The sequence below is a fragment of the Ptychodera flava genome, unplaced genomic scaffold (genome assembly GCF_041260155.1).
Source record: "Ptychodera flava strain L36383 unplaced genomic scaffold, AS_Pfla_20210202 Scaffold_99__1_contigs__length_323406_pilon, whole genome shotgun sequence".
Taxonomy (NCBI): Eukaryota; Metazoa; Hemichordata; class Enteropneusta; family Ptychoderidae; genus Ptychodera; species Ptychodera flava.
Window position 1 is genome coordinate 274,306 of NW_027248421.1, and position 16,269 is coordinate 290,574.

The 16,269-nt window shown below is 34.7% G+C and overlaps 1 long non-coding RNA gene across 1 annotated transcript; it reads right to left on the bottom strand.

The window, feature by feature from the left end:
• Window positions 1–1,016: 1,016 nt before the first annotated feature.
• Window positions 1,017–12,600, bottom strand: LOC139129196 (uncharacterized). The gene is made up of 3 exons (XR_011551544.1): window positions 12,143–12,600; window positions 1,375–1,476; window positions 1,017–1,085 (listed from the first exon to the last, which is right to left on the bottom strand). It is a non-coding gene; the product is annotated as an uncharacterized lncRNA (long non-coding RNA).
• Window positions 12,601–16,269: the final 3,669 nt, after the last annotated feature.

A 16,269-nucleotide genomic window follows, 5' to 3' on the forward strand; every position in this document is an offset into this window, starting at 1 on the left:
GTCAGCACTGTCATCATTCATTACATTGTCAGATAGTAGCCTAACATTTGGAAGTCACCCTTTAGTTACTCAATTTATGAAAGGGGTGTTCAACAAAACAACACATAAATAAAATTACAGTATGTGGGATGTATCCATTGTACTTAACCCCTTGACTGCTACAATATTGGTCTCTGTTAAGAAACTCTCCCTTTAAAAAATTGACATTAAACTAGTAACTCTTATTGCACTACTGTCAGCTCAACAAGCTCAGACTACATACTTGATAGATATCAGGAACACTGTCAAAACAAAGAAGGGAATGTCATAAAATAGGAGACCTGGTGAAACAGTCACTCCTTATAGACAAATCAAACCATCAAGACTATCTGCTTACCCTCCAGACAGGAGACTTTTGTTTATTAACTGTACCAGTACATAACTCATACTAAACCTTTGAGAGATTAATGTTCTGTGTTCTTTTATAAATATACACCAAAGTGGGTGAATTTTTCCAATCATTAGTTCATGGATACACTCTAAACATTTCGAGTGACACTTGCTGAGATAGCAGTGAATCAGAATTTGAAACTTACCTGGAAGTTGAAGTTTGACTAGAATTCTGCTAAGCTGCTGTCGTAGCTATGGTGTCCCTCATATATCAACCACCCAATTCTATGCTATGCTTGAATGCTGCATTGTGGGTAATATTTGATATCTCATGATCACCCACCCATAAATTTGATACACAATGTATTAAACAGCCAATGAGAACTCAATGCTGGGTAATATCTTGCAATCTCGAGTGACACCTCAGGTACGACAGCAGTTTAGCAGAATTCTAGTAAAACTTCAACTTCCAGGTAAGTTTCCCTTAACTTTTGAATTTGGTGGCATATTTTCTAGAGTTATCAGCCATTTATTGAAAGTGGAAGAAAACTCATAAAAATTGTACAAAATTATGCATTAATTGCCGAATATGGCATCCAGCCTAAGGAGCAACTGCATTATCTGTACTTACCATGCAACATACTGCATATACCTTCCAATATACTACGGAATAAGGAAATAGCATCTTTCTGTTCTGCTGCCTTGTCTTCTGTGGTCTACACACACAATGGAAAGTAATTTATTCCGAAATAAATAAGAGTATTTACCATGAAATGGATTGCACTTGCAAGACACATCAATTCGGCAATACTTATCATTTTGTTTACATGTAGCTCTGATTAATGATAGTACCACAAAAAAATTGTGAAGCATGGTAAAAGTCACAAATTAATATACATCACATATTTTTTATTATTTCATATCCAGGGTAATGGCCAAATATTGCTAATTTGATATACTTTAGCCTGTAGAGATGTAAGTGATTTGTTACAAAAGCAAACTTACATTTTCACATTTTTCTTCAGGTTCATTATCTTCAATGTCAAACCCACATGTTTCCCTCTGAGGCCGATACTCTTTCTTTCTTTGAAGAAACATTTGTATGATCTGTAGATTCAAATGGAACAAAAGTTAATACATTATATCGTATGTCAACCATTACTTAGTTATAAACTTTATGCAGGTAAAGTTTTACTAAAGATAAACATTACAAGCTGCTCAATCGGGAAGTGACGTAATACACATAGCAGTGACCTTAATTTCAATTTTGTGTGAGCAAAAAATTTTGCTTAATTCATTATAATATATCGTAAGCAAATTCATAGCAGAAGTTTGCAGAATTTAATTGCACAGTTTGTGGCAAAACTCTGAGGTCTGCAGGGCTGAGGAGTTTTACTGAAAACTGTTCATTGAACAAGTCATTGACAATGACATAGTCCCCACTTGTAATAGGAGTATTAGTCTTGATGGGGAAGGGAAATGTGGTCATTAAGAAGTATCACTGGAGTGTATATGTTGAGATCTATGGGCACATAGGTCTATGTCGTTGTTCCCAATTTGAAACACATGAGGCATGTCTAAGTTATGGTTCTAAATCAGGAAAAATACCGCAATTATACGGTGTCGCTCAAATTTGATCAGAATTGGTACATACCAGTATGGGTACCAAAGATCAACAATAAATGTTGTTTCTATCTGTTCAGTGCAGGAAAATTCTACGTTGATGTTATGACAATGATTTCTGCACAGTACAACCAGAAAAACAACAAGAAATATTTAAACCAGAAAAACAAGAATGACAAAAGTAATTAAGGTCTGAAACTTTAGGTACTGGAGAACTTTAGCAACGTGCATAGCAGAAAGGCAGCTAGCCCCCTTAGTTTGACCATAGACGGTCTTCCTCCCTCTACTGACGGTCTTCCCCCCTCTAATGTCTATGGTTTGAGCAGGTCTGTTAATATGTAACAGTTCATAACAATGACAGGAAGTGACTCAAGTCAGGGGAGTAAGCCTGTTTCAAGCCTGTTTCAGAATTTCGCTTTTTCTTACCTCATTTGCACATTTTTGACACTGATGTGTTCATTTGAACAAATTCACATCTCAACCCCTACATCCACCTGTACACCAATACTGAGACAGTAGCTTTGGCGGTATGGAGCCTTTGTGTGTGACGGACATACATCCGCACATACCCACAAATATACAGACACAGACGCCACTTAGACTCATCATATAAGCTCTTTTTGGTATTTATATATAAAACCAATATGAGCTAAAAAGATCAGACCTATAGCTGTATTGGCCAGCCAAGAAATACATATGTGCATAATAAATGAGGTACAAGATGTGACATCTTAAGGTCTAATATCCTATCAAAATTGAAGGGTATAGAACTTGTGGTTACTGAGTTAGGCAATATATTTATAATCAAGGTCAAAGGTCATTGAGGTCACGCGACATTTTGAAAAAAAAATTGTATCCCTACATGCCAAAAACCAAACCTCTAGCTCGATTCCCTTGCCCAGAATTAGATATGTGCATAATGAATGAGGTAAAGGGTGTGTTGTCATAAGGTCTGCCATCCTACTAAATATAGAGGACATAGCACTTGTAGTTACTTATTTCTTGACATAAACGTATATTTTAGGTAAAAGGTCATGGAGGTCACACGACATTTTGTAAAAAAAATTCTATACTATAGTTATCCCTATATACCGAAACTCAGACATACAGCTCTATTGGCTTGCTCAAAATTAGATATGCACATAATAAATCAGGTACAGTATGTGGCGTCATAGGTTCTCCCATCATACCGAATATGAAGGGTGTAGCACTTGTGGTTACTGAGTTATGGACAAATATGTATATTTGAGGTCAAAGGTCATCGAGATCATGTGATATCTTCTCAAAAATTGTATTGCTAAGTTATCCCTATATACCAAAAACCAGACCTCTAGCTCTATGGGCTTGCTCAAAATTAGATATGTGCATAATTAATGAGGTACAATATGTGGCGTCATAAGGTGTCCCATCATACCATATATGAAGGGTGTAGCACTTGTGGTTACTGAGTTATGGACAAATATGTATATTTGAGGTCAAAGGTCATAGAGGTCTGTGACATATTGTCAAAATGTCTAAAATGTCCGCGTGAACGGATGGACGAACGGACAGACATGACCCAATCTATAAGCCCCCTGGACTTCATCCTTGGGGACTAAAAACTGTGTCACTGCATCCTTTTTGCAATATGAATACGATGAGAAACTAAATTTTTATTTTTCTTGGCCTCATACATGGGAGTCTATGGAGAACTGACTTATACATGAGAGTCTATAGTCCAGTCAATCTACGAGATTTTGGCACTTAACCCACCACAAATTGCAACAGAATTTTTTTCTTCAGAATGCATTTTAGAGAGGTACCCAGAACAACATATTAAAAGTTTACTCGAATCCACCTGGGGAAATATGCCTAATTTGCATAAATCAAATATGGCGGCCAACCATCCAACAAAATAACATAATTGGCCATATATCACATGTTAAACAAGCTATTTCAGTGATTTCAAAGTCTGACACTAGTTATTTGGCTCAGGGAATCATTTTGGAGGTATAATGTTTCATATAGGCACTTCATTAATTTGCATAATTCCAATATGGCGGCCAGCATTCCTACAAAAGATATTTTCGTCGTCATATACCATGTATTAAACCAGCTATTTCAGCGATTTCAAAGTTAAAAGTATATTTGTTTGGCATGGACAAAAGATTTTCGAGATGCAATGATTTCCATAGGTACTCCGTTAATTTGCAGAAATCTAATATGGTGGTCAACATACCTACAAAGGACATTTTCTGTCATATACCACGTATTAACCCCCCCCCCCCCCCCCCGCCTTTGAGCACCGGTCTATTTTTGTTAACTTTATAAAATGTACCACAGTCATTTTATCAGCTATTTTGCCAACATTTTGATAAAAAACTGTAGCTGATGAAAAATGATATCCATTAGGTCAAAAATTATAAAAAAAACGTACAGGAAACTTAACAGAAAGTGGTAAAATATTGCATAAAATTTTGGTCAAAAAAGTACAGCAGTCAAAGGGTTAAACAAGCTGAGATTTCAAAGTAAAAGTGTATTTCTTTGGCATAGACAAAAGATTTTCAAGATTTGCATAGGTACTCCCTAATTTGCATAAATCAAATAGGGTGGCCAACATACCTACAAAAGACATTTTCTGTCATATACCACGTATTAACCCTTTGAGCGCCTGTCTATTTTTGTCAACTTTATAAAATGTACTACAGTCCTTTTTTCTGCTATTTGCATTAAACTTTGAAAAAACTGTAGCTGATGAAAAATGATATCCATTTGGTCCAAAACTATGAAAAAAAGTACAGAAAAGTTCACAGAAATTGGTAAAAATATTGCATTAAAATTTTGATGTAAAAATTACAGCAGTCAAAGGGTTAAACAAGCTGTTTCTATGATTTCAAAGTTAAAAAGTATTGCGTTTGCATGGAAAAACGATTTTTGGCTTGCAATGATTTGCGTTTGCACTTGGTTAATTTGCGGCCAATATACCTACATATATCACGTATTAAACAATCCATTTCAGCCGTTTTGAAGTTTAAATATATTTCTTGAGCATAAAGTAACACCTTTAGCGGTTCAATGTTTTTAAAAGACACTTTGATAACATTCAGAAATTAAATATGGCTACCAAATTAATAGCTTCTAATATAAATAGGGTTCTGGTAGAGTTTTTAGCAATAGGAGTATCAAGAAAAAAAACTGTTAAGAAGGTACTGCACCCAACAAAGCGTATTGTGCTCCAAACGAAAATTGCAAATATTCATCCAATTTTGATTAATTTGTTAACTCAAGATTAAATTGGTCAGGTCCACCTTTCAGCTTGGCAAGCAGTCGTAAGTTGCATGATATAGAAGTGTTAATGTATACAAATGTATGCAAATCACCCGATTTCCTGCTTCCCTTTTATCCCAATTTCAAGATTTCCAAAGAATTTAACTCCAGTCTGGCTGGGTCAAACTTTCTGAAATTTTCACATCATGTTCTTTAAATGCTATATAACAAAACAACTATTTTGTTTTGCCATAAAATTCTTACATTTTGAATAAGAGGCATTTTTATTTTGCTAATCATGATTTTAAGCACTTTTTTGAATGTCAGTCTTTCAGCCCATGCCATATTAGAATGAGGATACATAATGAAAAATAAAATTGACGTTTTTTCTACATATACTCTTGTTTCAAGTGAAGTATTACATTTTACAAAGTAGTTTCTATGGGTTTCCTTGTCATCTTAGACAAGAAATATTCCTTTGAAAAAAACTGTGTTGGCAACGTGCAGCTCCATCTTATGTCCTTGAACATTTATTTTTAAAAATGTGGAAAATATACTATAAATTTACTTACAATAACGATCCATTTAAGAATAAAAGTTTATTTTACTAGGTGTCTATGATACCTGAATTTGTTAACATGCTCCATTAATATATTGTATTTTGAAAATAGTGTTTAAGTGAATTTGGTAAAATTACATATCTGACTTCCGAACGAATTAAAATACGCATATGGTGATGTGCTTTTACTATTGAGATGTAAGAGAGTCATGCAATTTTAATTATTTTGTGATTTTTCTATACATGACAACCGTTAATGATTGTTAGTCATCTAATAACTCTCTCTCTCTCTGAATATAACATTAGATTCATCAGTGTACAGCATTATTTGTGATTTTGTGATTTGTGATGTTTTATAGTCTACAGTGTCAAAACATGTAATCTTTAATGTTTACTGTTTTAAAAAAGTCGTGTACAAAATCCTTAGTTTTTAATTTAGATTGAGCCCCCTTCTTATGGACGAGTCCATCATTGTACATCCCCCAAGATGATAGGCAAGAATTCATCACATATAACAGCAAAAATACAACAAAAATAAACACAACAAAGATAACAAAAATGCAGAAACAAAAAATAGTGTGATCAAAAATAACAAATGACACAATACAGACAAATTAAAACTTAGAGCTGTTGCAAACAATGTCAGATTCTTAAAAACTTGATCAATACGCAAACTCACAAAAATAGTGACAACATCACTGTTCGCTCCCATATAGTTATCAAAACAAGTCAACAATTGTATGAAACATGGACATACATATACAGACAGACTGACATACACAGACTGGCACAGAGTGATGACATTGACCCCAAGTGTGCCTTGGCCCATGGAGAGTGATAAAGATATAACAAACAGCTGAATGTAATGATAAAATAGTTAAGTATAGGCCTATACAGGCACTGAGAGTGAATATGTTACAGCAATTTGATTAGTTTCTTTTCCTTTTCTACTTCTGTGATAATATTTAAGACAATCAATCTGCAAGGCAGTTTATGTATTGACAAATATGTTATCTTTTACAAGCACACAGTAAACTGTTCTTGATTTTTCATTTACAACATTTGACATAGACTGAAATACATAACATGCAACCAATGTTTACACTTTGCCCATACACCAGATACATGGAGAAATTTCAACATACAATCATCAACTCAGAAACCCTACAGGAAAAAGTAAACATTGTTTTCTTCCAGAACAGCTGGTACATCCACATCTGGAACAACTTACAAACTTAACCAATTACACAAGGATGATGACACAAGAGATAAAGTTAAACTGTGGTGAACTTGACTATTCCTTTCAAATCCTTACCTAACTTGACATCTTAAACTAAAATACACTGCATGGTTAATTGTGCACAAAAATACATCGGGGTGGACCATTTGATAAGGGATGGTGTCGGAAGATCGATGAGGTACATTATCTTTTTTATCCGATCCATTGTACATACTTTTTTAAAAACTTCAAAAATTAAATTTTTTTTTTCTTTTTTTTTTTTTTTTTTTTTCCCCACTCTCCAACCTTTCTTTTTGTCAAACTTCTCTGGCTGAATTTTTTAATTGGCATTTGTATGGAATTTTTTCAAATCTGCCAGGATTTTTTTACCGCATTTCAACACAAAATACAGTTTACCATATCAAATGCTTACTAAATCACCACATTATATACTCTTAGTTCCAGTAGGTATAAAATTACCAAAAAAAATCTTAAAAATACAAAATGAAAGATATCCAAGTAAAACTGAAAGTTTCGCAAAGTTGCCCCCAAAATTCAAATTCCGGATTTCAACTAATTTCAATATATCTTATTAACAAAAACCCTGAGGACCGGTTTACTAAATATCAAAGCAATCAGACTGGTAAATTTTGAGAAACAAATTTTTTGACCAAAAATGAGAAAAATTGCCCCCCCCCCCCCCTCCCCAAAATACAAAATTGCAGATTTCATCCTAATTTTAAATATATCTAATTAACATAAACCTTAGGAACCTGTACACTAAATATCAAAGCTACCAGATCAGAAGTTTTAGGAGAAAAATTTTTTGACCAAAAAAGGCAAAAATTGCCCCCAAAATAAAAAAAATTGCCAGTTTCAACATACCTTCAATACATTATATTGAGATTAATCTTAGATATCTGTATACCAAATGCACGTATCAAAGCTATCATATCAGTAGTTTTTGGATTAAAAATTTTTTTATCAAAAATTGGGAAAATTACCCCAAAATTACAAATATGACAATATCAATACAATTTGTACAAGCATGACTGAGGTCATTCTGAGGAACATGAATATTAAGTTTCATAGCAATCAGACGAGCGATTTCAGAGAACAAGATTTTTTGACTAAAAACGGAAAAAATACCCTAAAAATACAAACATGCAAATTTCATCCCAATTTTTGCACACATAATTTAGAATACCTAAAGAAATCTGCATATTAAGTTTCAACCAAATCTGACCAATGCTTACTGAGTTTTAGCCATTTGCAGGATTTTTCCTTTTTTTCCCCTCATTTGCATATTTTTGGCACTGACATGTTCATTTGAACAAATTCACATCTCCACCCCTAGGTGCACCTGTACACCAAATACTAAGACAGTAGGTGCTACGGTTTAGGAGTTTTTGATGTGGACGGACTAACAGACATACATACATACTTACATACATACACACAGACGCCATTTTTCCACCTTATACGAATACCTCCCATTTGCATATATACATATGCATATATGGGAGCGTAAAATTGAAATCTGCATGCTTAGCAAAGGTTTAACTGTAATTCAAACAACTTATCAGCCCAACAGAATCCAACTGTTACACGATACAAACATTTACATCTGGAAAAATGACACTTGGAAAAACGACTCCTGATGTATACTTGTTTGTATTGTGTAATAGTTGGATTCTGTGTTTGGATTAATTATAAGCCTTTGCTAAAGCATGCAGTATTCAGATTTTGTGAGTTTGCGTGTCCTTAAAGCTTTTATGAATTTGACATTGTTTGCAATAGTGCGTATTAAAAATTTGTGGCGTATTATGGCATTTTTCACCTTTGGTCATATCATTTTTCTGTGTTTTTTAGCTTTGTTGTGTTTATTGTATTTTTGCTGTTAAGTGTAATGACTTCTTGCCTATCATCAAGGGGGATCTTATAAAGATGCGCCCATCCATAAGAAAGGGGTTCAATCTAAATTAAAAACTTAAGATGTTGAACACGTCTTTTTTAACAGTAAACATTACAGATTACATTTTTTGACACTGTACAGTGTTAAACACCCATACAATTTACAAAAATGCCGTACACAGATGAACCCAATGTTATATTCAGAAAGAGAATATATTATTTAGAAGACTAACAATCATTAACAGTCGTCATATATAGAAAAATCAAAATTTATAAAAACAAATATCCAAGGACAGCAGTTTCTTCTCGATAGATTCCTAGTGCTAAAACCTATATCAAACCCTTATTTATATTAGAAGCTATTAAGAAATAGGCATTAATATGGCAGCCATATTTAATTTATGCAAATTATCAAAGGGCCTTTGTGAAAATTGAACCTCTGAAAGTGTTTCTTCATGTACAAGAAAAATATTAAAACTTTAAAATCACTGAAATAGCTTGTTTAATGTGTGGTATATGACTGACAATGTCCTTTGTAGGAATGTTGGCCACCATATTGGATTTATGCAAATTAGCAAAGTGCCAATGCAAATCATTGCATCTCGAAAATCGTTTGTTCATGCATAGAAATATACTTTTACCTTGAAATCACTGAAATTGCTTGTTTAATACATGGTATATGACCAAAAATGTATTTTGCAGGAATGTTGGCCGCCATATTGGAATTATGCAAATTAATGAAGTGCCTATATGAAACATTATACCTCTAAAATGATTCCCCGAGCCAAATTACTAGTGTCAGACGTTGAAATCACTGAAATAGCTTGTTTAACATGTGATATATGGCCAATTATGTTATTTTGTCCGATGGTTGGACGCCATATTTGATTTATGCAAATTAGACATATTTCCCCAAGGTGGATTCGAGTAACTTTTAATATGTTGTTCTGGGTACCTCTCTAAATGCATTCTGAAGAAAAAATTCTGTTGCAATTTGTGGTGGGTCTAACCCTATTTTGACTGGACTACTATGGAGAACTGCCTTATACATGGAAGTCTATAGAGAACTGTCTTATATAGGGAGTCTATGGAGGTGTTAACTAAAAAGTCCTCTAAGACGGCCAAATTTGATCGCATTGTGAAACAAAACAACGTGCATCTGTATGGGGTAGGGTACTATCCTTGTGCAAAGTTTGAAAGAAATTGACCAGGGCATGTCTGAGATATCTGCGTGAACGATGCATGCACGGACGCACAGACAGACGGACGGACATGACCTAATCTATAAGTCGTCCCGGATGACTAAAAATCACTACTCTGCATATGACATCACTTCTGCATTTTGTAGCTTGTCATATTCTAAGTTAATCTCTGATGAGAGTTTGGCAGAAATACCCTTGTGGTCTAACAATCAGAGAGAGCTTTCTTAATCTCAGGTACCCGGTTTGTACTCCAGTGAAAGTTACATACACTTTTTCTTTCCAGTTTGAATGGGAGAACAGTTGAATAGAACAGATCCAGGTGCAAGGTCAAAGTCCAACCACAAAAGTGTATATTTTACTAGTAAATCAGACAGTTTCTAACAATAGTACTTGTTAATTGGACAGTTTGTAATCAAAGAAAGATGAGGTTACATGAAACAAGAGAGAACAATGGGTACAAGATGGAGAATGATAAATGTAAATATTACATTCATCATCCAGACTGGCAAGTAAAATTATTGAACAGAGACATTTCATAGTCTCCACTCATTATTGGGATATCTGCCTTAATAGGGCAGGGAAATAAGATCTGCAGTGCATAAGTGGTAGCAGTGTACTGCGAATCCTGTGATTGTTTTCATGTCAAGGCATCAATTAATGAGAGTGACTGGATTGTATTATAAAATAAATCCATGTGCATATGTATGGCATATGTCTATGTCCTTGGACCAATTTTGAAAGAAATCAGTTGAGACATGTCTGGGTTAATGGCTCAACAATAAATATTGTTTCTATCTGTTCAGTGCAGGAAAATTCTACGTTGATGTTATCCCTTACAAAACTGAACTGCCTATTAGCCAGTCCACATTTCTGTGTGGAACAGTTTGAATGGTTATTTGAGGAAAAATAGGCAGTCCATAGCAGTCCACCCGCCACATGCCAGTATTGGAAATATGACATGTTAAAATTTGAACATTCATCACTAGCTATGCATGTGAAATCAGACTCAGCCATGTGAAGTAACCATTCATTACCAGTCCTACTGAATTCATGACAGAAGGGAAGATTGTCAATGGATTGAATGGTAGCTTACACATGTGGTAGTAAAAATTTAGACATGCATTAATAAACTGCAAGGACTGACTTGTTGTCAATTCTCAAGTCAATCTCATTCCCTATTGTCTATTTAATTTAAATAAATTAGGCGGCACCCATGTGTAGCGTTGTTTTTACTTGGGTTAAGTTTTTCAGGTGAAATTACTCATGTTTGCACTATAGAAATACTAAATGGGTCACATGCACCGGTTACCAGTTAAATTGTTCTCAGACTTTAATATTTAGTGGATACAGAAGCAGTGGTTTGCAGTTTTAAAGTGACAGCTGGTATATAGCTGTAAGTTATTTATTTTGTTCATTTTGTGTTGTGTATTAACTTCTCTTACTTTATTATTCACAAATTTAAGTTGAATTAGCTCGTTCATATTATCAATACAACCAACATACACTTTGGGTGCATGTTATTATAAAAGTTCACTGTTATTGTTTTCAATTGAAGTTTAGTCCAGACTAAAATGTGATTACAAACAATATAACAATGCTGACTGTACATAATACAGGTTCTGAACACTGGACATTTGAACATGCTTTAGAAAATCGCATAACATAAGCAAATACTGGCTAACATGATTTGAAAAGAGAGAAAAAACTGTAGTCAATATAAGAACAAAATTTCTGCCAAAATTATGAAGTTACAGACTATCCCTTGAATATGGTTAGAATTGGTTTAATTCATCTCCATTAAAAAAAGGAGACCAGGGATTTTCAGTATAAACCAATGAATATGACAAGAGGGAAGTCACTGCAAACATCTGCGAGCAGCCTCTAAATAAAATCAGCACAGATCAATTTAAACATCGTTTATTTTTATTTTCAAAATGTGAAATAATTAACACATGTTCACCGCTAAATATCCAATATGATCGGAACCTGCATTCTATTGAAAGTACTCACATTTTCAGACGTAATATGGTTGGATCAGTCATTAAATATTTCTCATACGGTCCACGTTTTCGCGTACGTCCGTGAGCAACTGGCTATGCAGTCATGTATTGTACGTCATATCATGCCACAACGACGAACACACTTGCGATGGTTCTGCATCTGCCATTGTAAAACTTTCGCGACTACAACTTACATAAAACTTAATGGAGACGCAGTACGGGTACTGTTTTATTCCCCAACCGTACAAAAATCGAGCCGGATGGACTAACGGTTCTGACGATACACGGTACGATGTCGTGACTTGGAGGGACCATGGTTTCCAAAACGCAAAACGGAGTGGCCGGGACGCAAGAGGGTACTACCTGAAGGGTCCCGTAAATGAGTATGCTGGAATTTAACAAGGCAGATCAGTATTGCAACGGTGTTCACTTAGTGTGTCTGACTTCCGTATTTTAACTGATCTCTTCATATTAAGTCATTTTTGTTTATTATAAATATCTAAAAGAACAGTTTACGCGTACACGAAATGTCAAAATTTTGCGACGATCACGACCCTTGACCTTTTGACTTATCGGATATCACATTGCATCTCTCAAATGAGACTGCGCAGAGTTTTTTGAAGTAACGGCTAACAGTTCAGAGCTTCAACTGAATCTTACGAATTATGGCTGATTTCTCGGTCATTTCTACCCCCAGCGACGATACATTTTTAGTCAAAACAGCAAGTGAGTTATGTCTAAGGGGTAATGTTTCAGTAGGCATGAAGGTAAAGTGTATTTCCCCCGCGACAGTGTTGGACCGTGGTTGGATGCAGTGACCAAGACAGCAAGAGCAAGTCGCCGGTTGACGATAATTTTCCATTCATCCGGTAAGTATTTGAAATGCATATTTATAAAATACTCTTATAAAGCTCAAGAGGTAGAAATTTTGATTCCGAATACCTTTTACCTCAAGGAGGTAACACACAACACGTAGCGCCACGAATCGAACACATTTCTATAGTATGTGTGACTTCAGACTATGGACAAAATGGTGGTGCATTGACTTCGCTGTGCACTTGCTGGCGATCGTGAAGATGTGAGCCTCACCCATACTCGAAGTCATCAGATAATGAGTTGTGCCTGTTTTTATTCACATTGCAAAATTGGCTCAATAAGCATTTTCAGATGAATTTCTCGCTCGCTTTCAATTTTCCGGGGTATGCAAAAAATTAGGCGAAATGAAAATATTAAAAAAAAACTAGATCGTAGGATGAACATGGCTTTGTAAACTTATGATTGTTTGTACCACTATGGCACTAAGTCTTACTTGCAATTTTCTACTTCTTTTATACATGGTTACTGTTGAAATGTATTTTTAATATGATATTGCCAGGTATGAAGCCTTTTATTGAAAGACAAAAAATATTCAGAAATTTGATGCGTCTTCATTTTCAAGGACAGCAGCTGTAATTTTTAATGAGTTCAATAACTTGTTTGCTACATGTATTACAGACAGTACGTAACGTACTTTCTTGTATTGATTCAAATTAGGATGTAATGATGTGACGAGTCTGTAATGAGTACATAAATTAATCAGACCAGTAGCTGTGGCAACTAGTCAAGTCAATACAACGTACACAAGCCCAATACATTTCTAGATATGTTACACTAGATATGTTTAAGTTATCCACATGTAATAAATTCTTCGATGTGTTTACGTAACAAATCACACTCATGTTCTAAAACTATATTGTAAATTTGTTGTCTTAGTAAATGTTGCTAAGTTCATTCTCTTCTTTCTCTTTCATTTCAGTGTGCATGTCAGCCAAGGCCCAAGAGAAATTCGCAAATATAATCATGACTTACCTAAAGAAGTCTTCGATGTCAAATTTCAAAACAAAATAGGACATGAAAGACGAGACCTATTGGCCAGAGCTAAATGAACTCTTTTAAAGACTTATCTTGGACTAAATCACTTTTCACTTTGTCTGTGGAATTTGTTAAGCCAAAAATTTATTAAATTTGTCATCAGACTTACAGGTATATTTGTCCTTTTATTTTGAATGTTTGGAAAGGTGAGTCTGCTTGTGTTTGCTGTGTTCAGGTGAGTCTGAGTTGCTTTTAACTCTGTTTGGCCTGGCTTAGTTTTAGGCCAAATATAGTTAAATTACATCTCCAACAATTATTTCACATTCACTAAAAGGTCCTGTGTAAAAGTACTTAATTTCACTGGAATTAGCTTTCACTTATTTTCTTTTTTGCTTACACCTTCCAAAGATGCAAATGAACTGTGTTAACCAAAATAATCACACAGCAACATAAGTAAAATTAAATCCAGTGTCAAATTAGTACTTTTCATGGTGCTCTTTTTCTGTCAGAATGATCCTGTCATTCATATGTGCATTCAAAATAACCATTCAAAATGACCATTCGTTCACATACATGTGAATGGTTCAAAATGACCATTCGTTATTCAAAATAACCATTCATTCACATGTTATAACCCTTCGTCCACATGTTATAACCATTCAATCACATGTATGTGAGTGGCTAGCTCATTTAAATATTTCGGCCTATACACATGCTTCTGAAATGACTGTGGACTGGCTAACTGCCTATTCCCTATGCACATACATTTAGCCATGCCAATTAGCCATGTGAATGCTAATTTCACATGCTACTGACAGGCATTCCTGTTCTATAAGGGATGACAATGATTTCTGCACAGTACAACCAGAAAAACAACAAGAAGTATTTAAACCAGAAAAACAAGAATGACAAAAGTTGGACATGCTGCTACAGAGAATAGATGTTTTGATCAAAATAAGGCAAAAATTGTCCTAAAAACATGAATATTAAAATTTCAAAACATTTTTTGTAAACAGCTTCTAAGCTTGTCAAAAGATGATCTGCAACATTTCGAGAAATCTATCAGCAATATTAATCACTAGGCCATGCAATCTTATTTGCGCTAGTGATATGGATGTACATTGTATCCTCAGACAGCGTCAAACAAAAAAAACATTATAAATCTGAAAAATAATTAGCACAGCTTTTCTCATTTGGAAATTTTTTTTTAGAAATTTACAATTGTGACCATCCCCTCCCAAGATCTAATTATGGTCCATCCCTTAGCTTGAGCAGGTCTGTTAATATGTAACAGTTCATAAAAATAACAGGAAATGACTCAAGGTCAGTGGAGTAGCCTGTTTCAGTCACTGGTCTGCCACTACTCCTGCATATTTACAGATTTCCCTTTTTCTTACCTCATTTGCACATTTTTGACACTGACGTGTTCATTTGAACAACATCACATCTCAACCCCTGTATCTACCTGTACACCTGTACTGAGATGGTAGCTTAGGTCATACGGGAGCCTTTGCGTGTGCATACATCTGCACATACATACCCACATACATACCGGTACAGACAGACATATACACACGCCACCGACTCACTATATAAGCTCTTTTTGGTATTTATATACATACCAACTATGAGCTAAAAACAGAAAGACACATGCAACACATACACTAAATTAATTGATGAGGATGAAACTATTAAACAACATCTACACTGCTTTTATATGTTGAACATATCATTGTGAAATACCAATGTCTAATTGGTTCCTCGTTGCAACAAACTTAAGTGGAAGTATATGCCATGTTCACAGTAAGCACTTTTTGTTTCTGAAAAAAATTTAAAAGCATTTGATGTATTTGTTTTAGATAAGATATTAGTTAATTGGTGTTAAATTTAGTTGGTTTTAAATTTTAGATGGTGTTAAATTAATAAACGTGACGACACACTTGCCATCCATCTATCAGTATGGCAACAAAATGGGTACTCCTAGACAGAACAACCAGGGTTCCTCTCACCATAATTTTTTTCACAATAATGTTTATTCTACCCGAGATCTTAGTGTCATATGGAAGGCTTTGAATAGAATATATAGTTATGTAAACGTTTCACTTGAAAGTTTACATTGTTGTAGAGATAATCACAATGACTGAAAACTTCATTTGAACAATCTCACAGCTATAGTGCACATCCCATCTACACATCACTTAGGTAACTGCTCAAGTTTTCAGGCCTTTACTACTGACAGACAGATAGACAGACAGAAAAAAGAGGGACCAGATTGACTACACGCAG